This window comes from Lepus europaeus, chromosome 22, assembly GCF_033115175.1.
Source record: "Lepus europaeus isolate LE1 chromosome 22, mLepTim1.pri, whole genome shotgun sequence".
NCBI lineage: Eukaryota > Metazoa > Chordata > Mammalia > Lagomorpha > Leporidae > Lepus > Lepus europaeus.
Genome location: NC_084848.1, coordinates 19,781,711 through 19,797,764, shown reverse-complemented (window position 1 = coordinate 19,797,764; position 16,054 = coordinate 19,781,711).

The following is a 16,054-nucleotide window of genomic DNA, read 5'->3' as shown; positions in this document are numbered from 1 at the left end:
AGTAATTGGGCATATCCAAGCAAGTATTCTACAATTCTTTCTTTGGATCAAATAGTTAAAGTCCCAAATTACAACATGTAGTTTAATTTGCCTATATATTTTGTACTATAAGCCATCCTTGTGCTTTCAACTGCTAATTTAATGTTTAGATAAAGGTTAAACAGATGTGATGTCTTGTACCCAAAGGAGGAGAGAAAGTGAGACATATTAAGTTGCTTATATAAAAGCCAAATAAATATGACATAGAAATAGTCTAATGGATCATGAACTCCCACACATTGGGAACTTTGAAAGGACAGCCACATTATCTTGTCTGGAGGCAATGAACGGGCAGAGAAGAGTAGAACATCTGATTTATTATCCTATGTTGAATAGACTGGACACTCCCTAGTTATCCGCCAAGTGGGATTGGTGCAGATGAAATAGGAAGAAGCATCATCCCAAGAATTTTAGAAGTAAAATGGTTCCGAGAGGTCATCATGTCCAATCCCTGCATGTAGCAGGAATGTCTCCTAAGCATCACTGACATATGGCTTCTGTTGAACATCCCACTGAGAGGGAGATGATTACCCTATTGAGGGAATCTCATTTCACTTTGGGACAGAACTAATTATCAGGAAATCCTTCTTTCTATTGAGTTGAAATATACTCCCCATAACTTTTACCCAGTGGCCCTCATTCTACCCTCTGGAGTAACACAGAACAGATTTAATTCATCTTTCTTATAATTGCCCTGAAATAGCTGAAGCTCACTATCACGTCCATTATCCATCTTTTCTAGAGGGTAAATAAAAATTGACCTTGCATTCTTTGGGAACTATGTATCAATAAATGGTCTATTGTTTTGAAAAATAACTTCCAAGTAAAGTACTAAATGTTATTTTATGCCTCCTGATATACACAGCCCATTTACAGGTTCAATCTTCTTGTTTCTTTGACACAGTTGAAAGAGGAACAATTTACTTTGGCCATTGTATTCTAAATAATTACTGATTACCCCATACCTTCTCAGAAAATTGTGCAGAGTGGAAAACAAAACCAAACAGTAAGCTGTAGGTAGTTTCTAGTGTTTATAACTAACAAAGCCTGCACCCAAGCTCCATTTATGCCTGAGCTGCTTAACTCTTCCCAGCCAGCAGTGATGGACGATAGGTAGTACTGAGTTCAGAGAAAAGAGCCCTTAGGGCCTCACCACATCACTGCACTAATGGATCCTGAACTTATTTAAGAGCGGGCAATTAATTGTTAGGTCAGCCTGGCAGCAGAAACTTTCAGAGCTGGCTTTTTTTTGTGTTCTAGAAGTAACCATCCCATATCTATTCTTGGCTCCTCTTTGAAAGGGCAAACATAAACAGAGCAGGGGGAAAATAGACAAAGTGGGTGACTTCCCCTTTTACCCGACACCTTTATTTTCTGTTGTTTGGCATACTCTCAACTTCGTTGTAAAATGCTCCTATGAATGGGATAAACTTACCCTCTTAGTGAGAAGGAACATTACTTTCCTCCTCCCTCCACCTCTCCCTCCCTTACTTCCTCTTTATCATGACTGCGCAGTGAATACTGCTGTTTGTCAGGCGCCACGTTAGATGGTGATGGTGACATAAGGGACAGGAAGGCATCCTTCTGAAGCTCCTCCATGTTGCTATTCATTCCCCAAATCACTTCTGTCACTCCAACACAGGCTCCTTGAGAACAGGAGTATTGACTTTTGGAGAAGCAGGGTGGTTTACTGGAGTGGTGGCAGCATCGCAGGATAGGAGGAGAGCCCAAGTGAATAAAAGGAAGCGAGGGATTAGTAATTTTGCAGTAACACTTTTAAAGGTTGGATGCTTTTGTGTTAAAACCATTAGACATGATTAACACTCTGGCAACTCAGTAAATAAGAGCTTTCATTCCTCTGAAAGAGTACTGGGTGGTAGGTGGAGAAAGCAGAAGGAGAAGCATAATTAGGGGGTAGGTGGAGAGGCAGGAGGGCCCTTCCAAAGCATTTCCTTGGGAGCCTTGCTTTCTTAACACATAACCCAGCCAGTGCACTCTTCCGTTGTTCCGTGCTCAGTGATGTGTTATTCTTGTTCCTTAATTGAGGGAGATTATAGTTTAGAAGTAATATTTAAAAATGGTTTATCTAAATGTATACTGCCTATTATGTTGACTCAGTACCTTGTGTGTATAGATTGTGAAGTATTTTAGGGATTAAGTTGTAATTAATTTTTTATTGCATTAATTTTGTACATTTCCTTTGTCTGTTTGCCTGCAATATTCTCTAACAGAAATTTTCTAAGGATATCTGAATATTTTTATTGCTAGCTAAGAAATATCTTTTGCTGCAACTCAGAAATATCTTTTGCAGCTACAGTGAGGGGAGGGGTACTTTTTCTGGAAAAAAATTCTTTTATTCTATGTATTATGAATTTACTGTAGGATTTCTTGATCTAGCTCCTTAAACTAAGATTTTGTGTGTGTGTATGTGTCTTTTTTGTTTGTTTTTACTGAAGAGTTAGTTTAGGGAATTACATGGTGGGGAATGTACATTATTAATAAATAAAATACACATTATATGCTCTTAGTATTTACTGAATTGATCATAAAGGAGAGGCTTTGTTATATGAAAATAACTTTATATAACATAATATATTCAAATTGAGGAATTTTTAAATTAATGCAGTATTCTTATGTTACCCTGAAAAGGTTCTATTGTTGTGGATTTCTGTTTTTAAAAAACAAATACCCAGTTGCTTAAGAATCAGGTTACCATGTCCAAAAACTTCAAGACATTGCATTCAAGCTGGATTTTTTAGGCTGACCTGATTTTGCACAAACATCTCATCTTGCTTACCTCTATAAACATTGACAGGGTTAGGTTTTACCTGAGCCATGTACTATTAGAGAATAGCAGAGATTAAGAGATCCTCCGCACTTGGTGCTCCTGGAAGTAACTGAGTTCAAAGAACCACCCTTTCCACATGACTCAGAGTAGATGTACGGACAGCCCTTTTGCTACCCGTGACAAGGTCAGATAGGTATCCTCCAAATTCCCATGGATGATTAGCTGAACTGTTTTGTCCTTGTTGATGATTTGAAACAAAATAGTTGTAAACAAAATTTTGGTTAGATTTCCCTGCTTATCCCAGATCATGGAACTTTGCTCCCTTCCCAGCCTGAGCTTGCACGTAACCTCCTTGACAGCCTAATGATAAAGAATTCTCTGGTCTACACTCTTCTCACACAGATGGAGGTAAGGCATGGAGTCAGGAGCTAAGAACTTCCAACACCCATGTGCCATGTGTGCTGCCCAAATCCCATGATGTTCCATGCCAGTTCAACATGGCGGAGAACACCTGATGCTTATCAACTCACCTCACCATTAGGTAGCAGGAGCAATGATACCTTCTTAGAAGTTACCACATGCACTTTAGCCCCCACCCCAAATTCTATCCACTAAAGATCTTCAATTAGGCCCTGCCCTGAGCCCCACATGTACCCACTAAAAGGGTGGCCCCAGCCTGGGTGGGTGGCAGTTTCCTCTGTTGAGGTTGTCTGCAGTCATATTTGAGTGTGAATTATCCCTTTGCCTTTCAATGAATCCTGCTCTTTTGTTCATCTCTACCTATGTCTCTGCATTGTTTTCTTGCATGCAAGAAGACAGAACCTGGACACAGGCTAGCTGGGTGTCTCTCCTAACTCAACCAGTGCTCTCAATATTCACAACCTTCCCAAATGGAAATGTGTGCTATATTTACATGGGGAAACTTAGGTCCTGCATTCAGGCTGAAAGAGAGAGGGCAGAGGAGAAAGAGCTCTTCCTATGCCTGCTGTTTTTTAATTGCCTTCAACTCAATTTAATCCTCATCCAAAGTGGCATATCTGGTCTTGGTCACTGCTATTTTCATTAGCTCTGCCATCCCTCGGCATAGTTTTTTACGTTCCACATATACTCAGCAGGCGTTTCCATCAATATATTAGCAAAGACAACTGTATTATCAGGGTTTCTCACTAGCTATAGAGGTAAAACACATTTGTAGCTCTTTGCACTGTTCTGATAGTAGCATGGAGAACAGGTAAGCACGTGAGGGAGTATTTTCCTCCTGACTCCTTTCCCAAGGTCAGAGCAGGAGGGGAGTGTGGAGCATTCTTCATGCAGCTCTAAACTATCCCGTTGGGTTTAATTCTGTTCTTAATGAGCTACACACCTGTGTCCCTGGCTGGTTGCCTTCCGCACAGTGGGAGGAGGCAAAGAGGAAGAATTCTTCCATTACCCTGAGCACTAGGATTCAGAGCTAGACCTGCCTGTATTTTGTTGAACATCCTGAATGTGGATGATATTCTGACATTTTCTGTTAAGCTGAACAACCAACATTAGCTTTGTTATGAAGACCGAGGTTAAAGACAACGAAATTTCTCAGTCACATCCAGACTAACCACAGTCCAGCAAATTTACCATTTTGTAAACTGTGTTGAAGAGAACCAATTTTGCTTCTTTTTAAACAAACATAAATCATAAATAACAATTCCTGATTAGTGAGTGTTGAGCTCAACTCAGAGAAGATGGTGGCAAAGATTGCTCAAGCCGTGGGTTGAAGGGGGATGGTCTCAAAAATGAGTCCTGGGAGCAGTTGTAGACATGGTCAGCCTGTTGTTATTCGTGTAGGCATCTTCATAAAGATCTTAGGTCACAAGCAGGATGCATAGTGGTGACTCAGGTTTTATTTAACCACCTATTTTATCTCAAGAAATGTCTACATGGATTTTTATCAAATTAAGAAGGTACATTTGGGATGGTGGAACTCGAAAAGTAACCTACGTAAAATATGAAGAATTTACTTTAGGGGACTTTAGGAACTTTTTAAGGAGATAAATAGTTTTTTTTTTTCTTTTGAGAACACAAAGCTAAGACACAAGTAAATGTCCTCCTCCGTGCTGCTGTCTCACTCCTGTGCTTCTCCAGATCCTCTCTGCCACTGTGGCCCTAGGTCTTTAGGTTCCTTCCTTAGTGGGCTCCATTTCATTTCTCAGATCCACAGGCTTGTCCCTGTCACTGAGGGTCCATGTAAGTCAGTGTTGCTTGGGGAGGGGAGAATACAATTTTCTTCTACTGTTTGAAGTTCTTGACTGAGTCCCTTGTTACAAAAGACAGATCCATGAGACAAAAAGCATACTTCATATAGTTTTTATGACATAGGAGCCTTCATAAGGAAATCAAGGTTCAAAGGAACAATTAAACCTGAGCATTTTAATGCAAGGCTTGATGAAGACTGCAAAGGCATGAAAAATATGATGGGACAAAGGCTACAGGCTCAGTCTGTTCAAGCAGACTCCCCTTGGTGTTCATCTGTCACCGGAAATAAGGATGCTGCATTCCTCCACGTATGGGGAGGGCAGCTCTCACATGAGGGTCTTATGACCTGCTTCAGGAAATGAATGTAGGAAAGTCAGCCAGCCCTGCTCTATACTTCTCAGACCCATTCAACCTCAAGTATTTAATTTGCCAAGGTGCCATATTTTGGGGTTGCATGTCCTGAGCCCCATTAGTTTGAAACTACCAATTTTCTAGTCCTCAACTGATAAATTATTACCCAATCTTTGAATGCCTTTTAAGTTCTTTCCTCAAAGAAAGCTTTCCTGAGACTGCCCTTCTCTCTCGTGAATTCAAATCAGTGTTCCTTATATTGAGCTCTTATCTCAAAGTAAACATTTTCCCTCATAGCATTTACTATACTGGATAATTAACAAATGTTAGTGACTTTGCTTAAAACCTATTTCTATCAATGACTTCTGTGTTCTCTTGGATTGTATGCTTTTTTTTTTTTAAATCTCTTCTATCCATGGTTCTAGAACAGTAATTAACATATAGTAGGTACTTGATACATTTTTGCTAGTTGAATAAGCACACAGTAAGTGTATTTTCTGGTTTTAGGAATAACGACTGGCCTATTAGGAACAGAGACTTTTCCATAAAATCCAGGATACAGGATTGGTGAATTTCTTCTTCATTCATGTGAACTGTGTATTGTCTGTATTTGTAGCAGTTATGTTATGAATACCAGACAGATATATCCAAACAATGAGCATAGTGCAGGATGCTGGGGGTAGTGCTTGTCCTTCTAAATGTGCCTATCACTTCCCTTATTTTAATGCTGTCATTTTTGGTGGGGAGTTGCTGATGCTACAAATCCAGATCACTTCTATTCAGTTGCCTTGATTAGGGAACAACTCAGCATTCTTAAATTATTCACAAGTCTAGGCATTGCTAAGGACCAGTGTCAACTGTGGTAATTGTCAGCCGGACAGGAAGAAGGATTTGATTTAAATGGGTGCATTTATTATTTTTTTTATTTTATTTTTTTTACTTTTATTTAATGAATATAAATTTCCAGTATACAGCTTATGGATTACAATGGCTTCCCCTTCCCATAATTTCCCTCCCACCCGCAACCCTCCCCTCTCCCGCTCCCTCTCCCTTTCCATTCACATCAAGATTCATCCTCAATTCTATTTATATACAGAAGATCAATTTAGTATAAATACTTCAACAGTTTGCACCCACATAGAAACACAAAGTGAAACATACTGTTTGAGTACTAGTTATAGCATTAAATCAAAATGTACAGTACATTAAGGACAGAGATCCCACATCAGGAGCAAGCGCACAGTGGCTCCTGTTGTTGACCCAACAAATTGACACTCTAGTTTATGGCGCCAGTAACCACCCTAGGCTGTCGTCATGAGCTGCCAAGGCTATGGAAGCCTTCCAAGTTCCCCGACTCTGATCATATTTAGACAAGGTCATAAAAGACAGGTTGAGGATAGTAACCAATGATCCTAAGAGTGGCCTTAACCAGGTCTGAACAATTATACAGCATTAAGTGGGGAAGAGGACCATCAGTACACACAGGTTGGGAGTAGAGCCATTGGTGGTAGAGTAGAGGTTATGATTACAAAGGAATGAGGCCCAAGTGGACTAGACAGGGTCTAGAACAAAGGACAGAGTCATTATTAGAGGAGCTAAGAAAGGTGCTGTCTAAGCTACCAGTAATTTTTCTGATTGAGAGGCAAATAGAACCTGATAGAAGGGGCTTGATAATAATCTGTTGGGCTTTAGGCCTTGTAAGTTAAGAGGCCCAGACCTATCTATCTCTTCACATGGGGTATATCCTAAGGGAGGTGTGAACCTCCTAGGGGAAGGCACTCTGTTGACTTTCATTACTTGGCTGGCCTGGGAGGAGAGCTGGCCAGGTAAAGGCAGGTGGCATCTCTAACAAGAAATTTACAGTTCTGCCTGCAATGTTGCTGACCCTACTTGGCCGTCCCCTCAGCTGCAGTGGTCACTTTGGAAGTTGGGCTGAGTGAAGGGCTTTTCAGCTTAGAGCCAATAAGATCTATGGCTCTGACCTGGGCATCCTTCGATTCCAGGGCAGGTCCATTTCCAGTGATCCAACTCTTGGCAGAGCTGCCAGGGCTCTTCACAAGCTGACTTCTGCTGAAGCCCAGGCTTACCACATTGAAAGCCACTGCAGTGGACTGGCCTGTTGGGTCTCCTTGCATTTAAATTAATGTGAAAGTAGAACTCCAGAGTGACCCCACCCTTCCTTAAGTGCCCAGCCAATTATGTGTAAATGCAAATGGATCCCCCATCCTCAAGTTCCATGCCAGTTGTTGCTCATTCCTCTGAATAGAAAGGGAAGAATAGAAAGGGAAAAGCCATTCAGAGTGTTATCCTAGGGCAGAGGGTGTGATGAAGACTGAAACCCTTATGGCGCTAATCTGCATAAATACATGTAATGGGAACATATTTCGAAGCATCAGTTAGGGTTTTTCTTTTTTTAAGTATCATGTGTGATAATCAAATTCCTGGTACCTTCCTTGCAGCCAGGCTATAAACTGCTTTAAGAGGAAGAAAGACGTTATCATTTAATTAGAGCATAAAGATCAAAGTTATTCATTCATTTATACTTAAGTCAAACTAAGAGTTTTGGTTCTAGAACTACAGAGTGATTAAAATGAGGTTACTACTTCATGGAGCTTATGTTCTCCTTGGGTAGATACATAATAAACAGAAACTAATAAGCAATCAATGTAATTGCTATTACAATAGCAACAATAATAAAATTAGGTTAACAAGGTAGAAAGTGGAGGAGGTGTGGTTTTTTGATACCTAATTGTGTTTCATTTATATCCAATTTAACAGTGCATCTGTTTTATCTTGTAATCCTGTATTTAAATCACATCTTGGGGCAGGCATTTGGCCAAAGAGTTAAGATTCTGCTTGCAACACCTACATCCCTTTTCAAAGTGCCTGGGTTTGGGTCATGGCTCCATTTCCTATCCCAACTTCCTGCTAATGCACACCATGGGAGGCAACATGTGATGGCTCAAGTATGCTGGTCCCTGCCTTCCAATTTGTAGATTTGGGTTGAATTATAGTTTCTTGGTTTAGCCTGACCCAGCCTTGGATGTTGTGGGCATTGGGGGTGTGAACCAGCACATGGAGATCTCTCTGTATTCTGCCTTTCTCTTTCTCATTCTTTTTCTCTTTCAAATAAAAATAAAATAAAACAGTTAGAAATTTAAATCAAATCTTTACTAATGTGAAGAAAGCAGCCATGGAAACCTGAAGAGATTGCTGTGTATAAGTGGGGGATTAGAATATGTAAAATGCCCCAAATCAGGGATAAGGAGATAAGAATGTTATGGGGATTCGTTCATGAAGTTTGTTCGGACAAGACTGTGCAGGGCTTTGTGAAGCATAGTACAATTTGAAATGTGCGTTTTAAGTGTGGTGGAAAGCCATTAAGAAAGCATTTTGGGAGAGGAGGCATTTTGCTTAAAACCTAAGATGCTGGTTGACACAGCTGCATCTCACATCAAAGTGCCGTGGTCCAGTTCTCAACTCTGAGTCCAACTTTCTGCCAAAGTGGACCTGTGAGGAAGGAGGTGATGGTTCAAGTGATTGGGTTCCTGCCATCCCCGTAGGAGTCAGGCATTGAGTTCTGGACTTCTGGCTCTAGCCCTGGCCCATCTCCAGATCTTGTTGGAATTTGGGGAATGGACCAATAGATGGGAACTAACCCCCCCCCCGCCCCGCCCCGGTTTATGTCTTTATTTCTCTGCCTCTTAAATAACATTTTAAAAAAGTATTTGTGGAGAAGAGTGGTGTGATCTGCTTTTTGTCTTTAAAAAATATCACTTAGGCTTAAGGGTTGAAAATAGCCTAGAGATAGAAAAAAGAGGAAGCAGGAAAGCCAGTGGAGGAGGCCATCATGATGGATCTGGCATGAGATGGTAGGGCATGAGGAAGGGTGGAGTGTGAAGGTGATGAGAAGTACTTTATCTTGGCATCTGTTTGAAAAACTGAAACAGTAGGATTTCCTGGGGAATTGTAGACAGGGTGCTGGAGAAACAAAGGTTGATAATGATTCCAAGGTTTTTGGATTCAGCAACCATTTCAAAAATTGCTAATACCATAGGAATAGCAAATTTACATGATTCCCAGCTCTGAGACAGATACAAGATAGCTAGAAAAGCCATGGGATGAGACAGGGAGGAAAAATCATTTGAAATGGGAAGATATTAAATCTAATGAATTACTCAGTGTCTAAAACCATCTCCAAGATCTGCATGGAATCTGAATCACATGTGTCCTCCTCCACATGGCTTTCTGATGAGAAGCAAGGAGAACTGATAATAGATAAGGAGGAGTATTTGCTATTTTCTGAGACTTGAGTTCTGCATTTAACATTGAACCTCTGCATATAAGATGCTACCTACATCCAATAGTCTGGAGCACTCAGAAACATTTCCTCTCATTCCCTCTAAATGTTTAGAGTATGGTAATGATGGCATGAAAGCAAGGCCTCTGTGGTAGGCGGAATGTTGGTTCCCAAAAGATGTCCACATTCTAATCCCCAGAATCTTTGAATATGTCATCCTACCTGGCAAAGGAGAATTATGGTTACTTCTTGATTCATCTTAAGAAGATTTTCCTGTATTAGTTTGGCAGGTCAAGTATAGTCACTGGGCCTCTTATATGTACAAGATGGAGGTAGAAATGTAATTATCAGAGTGATGTGACATGACAAAGACTCAGCTTGCCATTGCTAGCTTTGAAGACAGATGTGGGCAAAGAAACAAGGAATCTGGATAAAGTCTAGATGTTGGAAAAGGCAAGAAAGCAGATTTTTTCTGAGGTTCCAGCAGAACTGTATGACAACAAGCTTGTGCTGTTATTTTAAGACTTTAATTTGTATTTATTTGTCAGAGCAGCAATAGAAAATGAATATACCAACCAAGGTTGAAGTGGATGAAACTAGTTAGCGCCCATGGAAAGGAATAATGATAGACGCTATAAGGAATAACGATAGACACTATTCTTCCTTTTTATACACAGAGGCGTCTTCACGTTTTTCCCTGGCAGAGAGAGATGAAAATTAATTCCCTAGAAGACTGGGGAATACATAAAAATACCATATTTCTTGTAATTTTTCAAATCCTTGCCTCAGTTATAAGCTCAGCTCTTTAAGACTAAAGTTTTTGGGTTTGGATTATTCTACATGGAATATTGACTCTTCGTGACCTTTATCCTTTAATTGTCTTTGAAATACATACCGTGTTTTATTCAATAGTGTTACCTTAGAACTCAGCAACTGATGGTTGAAAATTGATGAATAAACAAATGGGTAAATAAATGAATGAATGAACACTTCCCTTTCATTTTTGACAGATGAATATGGTAGTCCACTGTATGCATAGCAACCGTATATTGAAAGATGACAAGTTAAGCTCGAATTTGTGCAAGTCATTTTGCAAGGCCTGATTTGACAGATCCATTTGTTATGCAAGGTCATATTGTTGTCATTGTTGTTCCTTAGTATAAATATGGGCTAGGAACCAAGCATTAAAATGCAGTAAGTCCTTGGCATCTAGTCTCTTCTTTGTTGCTTGACCTGATCTCTGACAGACTGGAGAACCAGCCTGAAATGTCATTGGCAGCCCTGTCTGGCTGCTGTTAAGAGTGACAGCTTTGGGTCACAACTGGAAGCAGAACATTGTGAGGGGTGATGTGATCAGTCCACAAGGGAGAGTGGAGCTCAGTTGGTCTGGGAGGGTTGGGATCAGGGTGAGGCAGGGCAGAATGAAAGAACATTAAGAGAATGTGTGAAATCTCAGGCTGTTTAAGGTTAAACGTGAGATGCATTTGTTGAGTGTTTGTGCTACAGGATGCTTTATGCAAGGCACCATGCACAATACCAAGAGGGAAGCAATGATGAATAACTGCAGCTGACATTTATTTCCTGTTTATTATGTGTCAGGTGCTGTGCTGAGCACTTTAAAAGCAGTATCTCATTTAATCCTGAAAACAGTTTAATGACAGTAGAAGAACCATTATAATTAAACTGATTAGGAAAATTAAGCTTAGTGACAATAACTTGCCCAAGGGTACCCACTAAGTGGCAGAACTGGATATTCAAATTTAGGTCTGATTTCCAAGCTATTTCTTTTAACCACTACACATTATGGCCTGGTCTTTAATCACTGAACCTAATCATCAAATTGCTCCACTTTTAGTCTAGTAGAGGAAATAAGATACACAAATGCAGATGTTATAATAGACAAAATGGGATAAATGTTGTGCAAAAGGAACGAGCTTAGCATTATGTGTTATAGAACTTTTGGGAGTGCTAACCAGATTGGATCTAAGCTGCAGGAGTGAGCGAATATCAGTAGTGTCTACTGATTAGTTATTGTAATTCAAGTGCTTTACTTCCATTTAGTCATCACTCATTTAAAAAATAATTATTGAGTACCTACTGTTCATTTGGTAACCTTCCAAGTATATGTGACCCATGAAAAAAATGGAACATATAAGCCTCCCTGACCTCCTAAGTCTTCTTTAAAAAACAATTTTATTTATTTTTTGAGAGATAGTGCTATAGATGAAAGAGGGAGAGACAGAGAGATCTTCAATCCACTGGTTCACTCCTCAAATGGCTGCAATGGGCCAGAGCTGGGCCAATCCAAAGACAGGAGCTTCTTATGAGTCTCCCATATGGGTGCAGGGGCCCAAGCACTTGGGTCATCTTCCACTGCTTTTCCAGGCCATAGCAGAGAGCTGGATCAGAAGAGGAGCAGCTGGGACTAGAACCAGCAGCCGGCACTCATATGGCATGCTGGCACCACAGGCAGAGGCTTAGCCCACTATGTCACAGCACCAGCCCCAAACCTCCTAAATCTTGAATTCTAATATATATATATATATATATAGAGAGAGAGAGAAATTGTAATTAAACTGACTAACACAGTTCATACACATAAACACACATGTACTACTTTTAAAGCAATAAAATGAACTTTAAAAAATTCTTTACTATTTGAAAGGCAGCGAGACACACAGAAAGCGATCTGTCGTCTACTGATTCATTTCCCAAATGCCCACCACAGCCAGGGCTGGGTCATGTTGAGGGCAGGTCTCCTGCATGAGTGACCCAGATACTTGAGCCATCACCTGCTAGCTCTCATAGTGTATGTTAGCAGGAAGCTGGACTCAGAAGTAGGACTCGAACCCCAGGAGCTCTGATATGAGATGCAGGCATCCTAGTGATGTCTTAACTGCTGTACCAGATTCCTGTCCCAACACACACATTTAAAAATATGAAAGGACCTTAAACAGAGTGGAAAAAGAATAATGGAAGAATCTTCCCAGCAGTACTCTGACTCTTATGAGGCATGTGCTGTTTTATGCTTCTTTTTCAGATGGGAAATCTGACTTAGAGAGGTGGCTGATTTGTTCAAGAATATAATGGGACTGGGATACCAACTAAGGTGCATGGACTCTGGATCCTGTGCCCCCAGTCACTATGATGTTCTTTCTTCTCCTTTTTCTTCCCCCTTATCCTCCTCCTTCTACCTCTTCCTCCTTCTTGAAACTATAATTTAGTAGTTGTGCTTCTTGTTTGGCTTGACATTCCTTAGAGCTTGCTGAATTTGGAGACACTAAGAGTCCTTTCTCTATAGGCCCATCTCAACCTCAGTTATGGAGGCTCTGGTAAAGACCACAAGAGCTTCAGTAGCTCCCCCTGATCTGTCCACTAGAAACTATCTCAGCACAAGAGAACTGTGTTTTTGTAGCCATAGGGATTCATCATTTATGTCTTCCTTTCTCCTGCTTTCTCTTCCTTTTGTCAGATCTTCTGGCTACTGAGCCATATCTGCACTATACATGACATTTAGAAGCTAGGTCTTGGTCCACTAGAGGCCAGTGCAGAGAACAACTTTTGAAGCCGGGCTATTGTTGGCCAGTCTGTGGATTACTGTGTCTTTGTCATCCTCTTTCCACAACAGCCCAACTCCTTAGAGGAGAAAGATACAGTTCAAAGAGAGGTGTATTGGAGATCTCCTTGAGTATTACGGTATGCCTCTTAAAAAACCTGGGTTTTGAGGTATCTGCTGGTCTGGTGTCTGAGGTCTGTATTAATGTTGTAACTAATTTTCAGTGTGTAAGTAGGTACTTTTTTCAGGTCTTGGAAGTCCAAAAGGCTTAGTCTTGGATAAGAAATTAAGTAACAGATATTTTCCTTTATTCATTAGATATAATATTTTGTCTTTCATTTTTTTAAAAAAATATCTTTTTAAAATTTATTTGCTGCTGGGTTCGTCCCCCAAATGGCTGCATCAGTTGGTACTGGGCCAGGCTGAATTCAGAAACTAAGAACACTCTCCAGATTTCCCACATGTGTGGCAGGGGCCCAAGTACTTGGGCCATTTTCCACTGCTTTTCCAGGCACACTAGCAGGGAGCTGGATTGGAAAGCAAGCAGCCAGGACACGAACTGGCACTCAAATGGGATGCTGGCATCACAGGTGGCAGCTTAACCTGCTGTGCTGCAATGCTGGCCCTGTCTCTCAGTTCTTAGTATCAAATGAAACCAGTAGCCTATTATCATCACCATTTTATTGATGACAAAACTATTGCACATAGAGGCAAAGTGGAAGGCTACACCACTTGAGAGTGACAGAGCTGAATTAAAAAATGAATCCTTTTGTAATAACTCCTTACTTAGTTTCATTAACTGCTGGAGACCCACTTAGATAAGAGATCCCTGATTATAGGGAACTTAGAGCCTTGTGGCAAGATAGGTAAGTAACTCAAAAATATCAACAAGGAGCTATTTCTTAAAATTTGAGAGGTGTGCACTAGAATACTAGAAAGAGCATGCAGGAATTGCCAGCAGGGCTTAATGTCCCCTCCCTCATCAGTTTGTTGAATAGCGTCATACATTTCTGTGACTCACAGTCTGGCTGCTTCCCATCTTCTCTTGATTTTGTTAGAGGATTATCCTGAAACATGTTCAAATGAGATTCCCAGTCTTTCCAGCTAATCCATTATGCTGAACCCTGGATATCTATTATGTATAACAACTTAATGGCTTAAGCAAACCGATTTTATCTTTCATGATTTTTCCGGGGCAGGATTCTGTCAGGGTTTTACTGGGTGGTTCTGTTGCTGCATATGGCAGAGATTTGGGTCACTGGCTGGTATACAGCTGGTGCCTGGACTGGTCTGGAGGATCCAAGATAGTTTCATATTACACACCTGGTGCCTTTGGGGGGACACCTGGAGGTTTGGGCTCTCTCTCTAGTTTTGGGACTCCTTCATGTAGTCTCTCAGGCATGTTGTCAGAATTTATAAGCACTAACTCAGCTACCAAGAGAGACCAGGGTTGAAGCTGCGTTCTTTCTGAAAGGCTTAGCCTGGAACTTGCGTAGCATCACTTCCAGAATCCTCCATTGGTAACAGGAGCTACAGGCCAGCTCCATTACTGGGAGAAAGAGAAGCATATTCCACTTCTGTTTGGGAAGAACGTCACAGAGTTTGTGGTCATCTTTCATCTATCACTCAGAAGAGTGGTAGATGTCAACTAAGAATAAAGTAAACTAAGAATAGTTGACTTTACACTTTGCATGAAACATTTAATGTCTTTCTTTTTTTAAAGATTTATTTATTTGAAAATCAGAGTTACACAGAGAGAGAAGGAGAGGCAGAGAGAGAGAGAGAGAGAGATCTTCCATCCACTGGTTCACTCCCCAAATGGCCACAATGGCTGGAGCTGCGCCGATCCAAAGCCAGGAGCCAGGAGCTTCTTCTGGATCTCCCACGTGGGTACAAGGGGCCCAAGGACTTGGGCCATCTTCTACTGCTTTCCCAGGCCATAGCAGAGAGCTGGATCAGAAGAGGAGCAGCCAGGTGATGAACTTGCACCCATATGGGATGCTGGCACTGCAGGGGTGGCTTAACCCACTATGCCACAACACTGGCCCCAATATTTAATGTATTTCTTTTTTTTAAAATTTCTTTATTTATTTGAAAGAGTTACAGACAGTGAGAAGGAGAGACAGAGAGAAAGGTCTTCTTTCCACTGGTTCACTCCCCAGATGGCTGTGACAGCCCCAGCTGTGCTGACGTGAAGCCAGGAGCCAGGAGCTTCTTCCAGGTCTCCCACATGGTGCAGGGGCCCAAGGACTTGCGCCATCTTCTACTGCTTTGCTAGGCCATAGCAGAGAGCTGGATTGGAAGAGGAGCAGCTGGGATTATAACCGGCGCCCATATAGAATGCCGGCACCTCAGGTGGAGGATTAACCTACTGCGCCACACTGCCGGCCTCTCTTTTTTTTTGACAGGCAGAGTGGACAGTGAGAGAGAGAGAGACAGAGAGAAAGGTCTTCCTTTTTGCCGTTGGTTCACCCCGCAATGGCTGCTGCGGCCGGCGCACCGCGCTGATCCGAATCCAGGAGCCAGGTGCTTCTCCTGGTCTCCCATGCGGGTACAGGGCCCAAGGACTTGCACTCCTGGGCCACAGCAGAGAGCTGGACTGGAAGAGGAGCAACCAGGACTAGAATTCAGCACCCCGACTGGGACTAGAACCCGATGTGCCGGTGCCACAGGCAGAGGATTAGCCTATTGAGCCACGGCACTGGCCGTTTTTTTTTTTAAAGATTTTATTTTATTTTTTAAAGATTTTATTTATTGTATTTCTAATGATGCCTCTCTCTGAATCTGAATA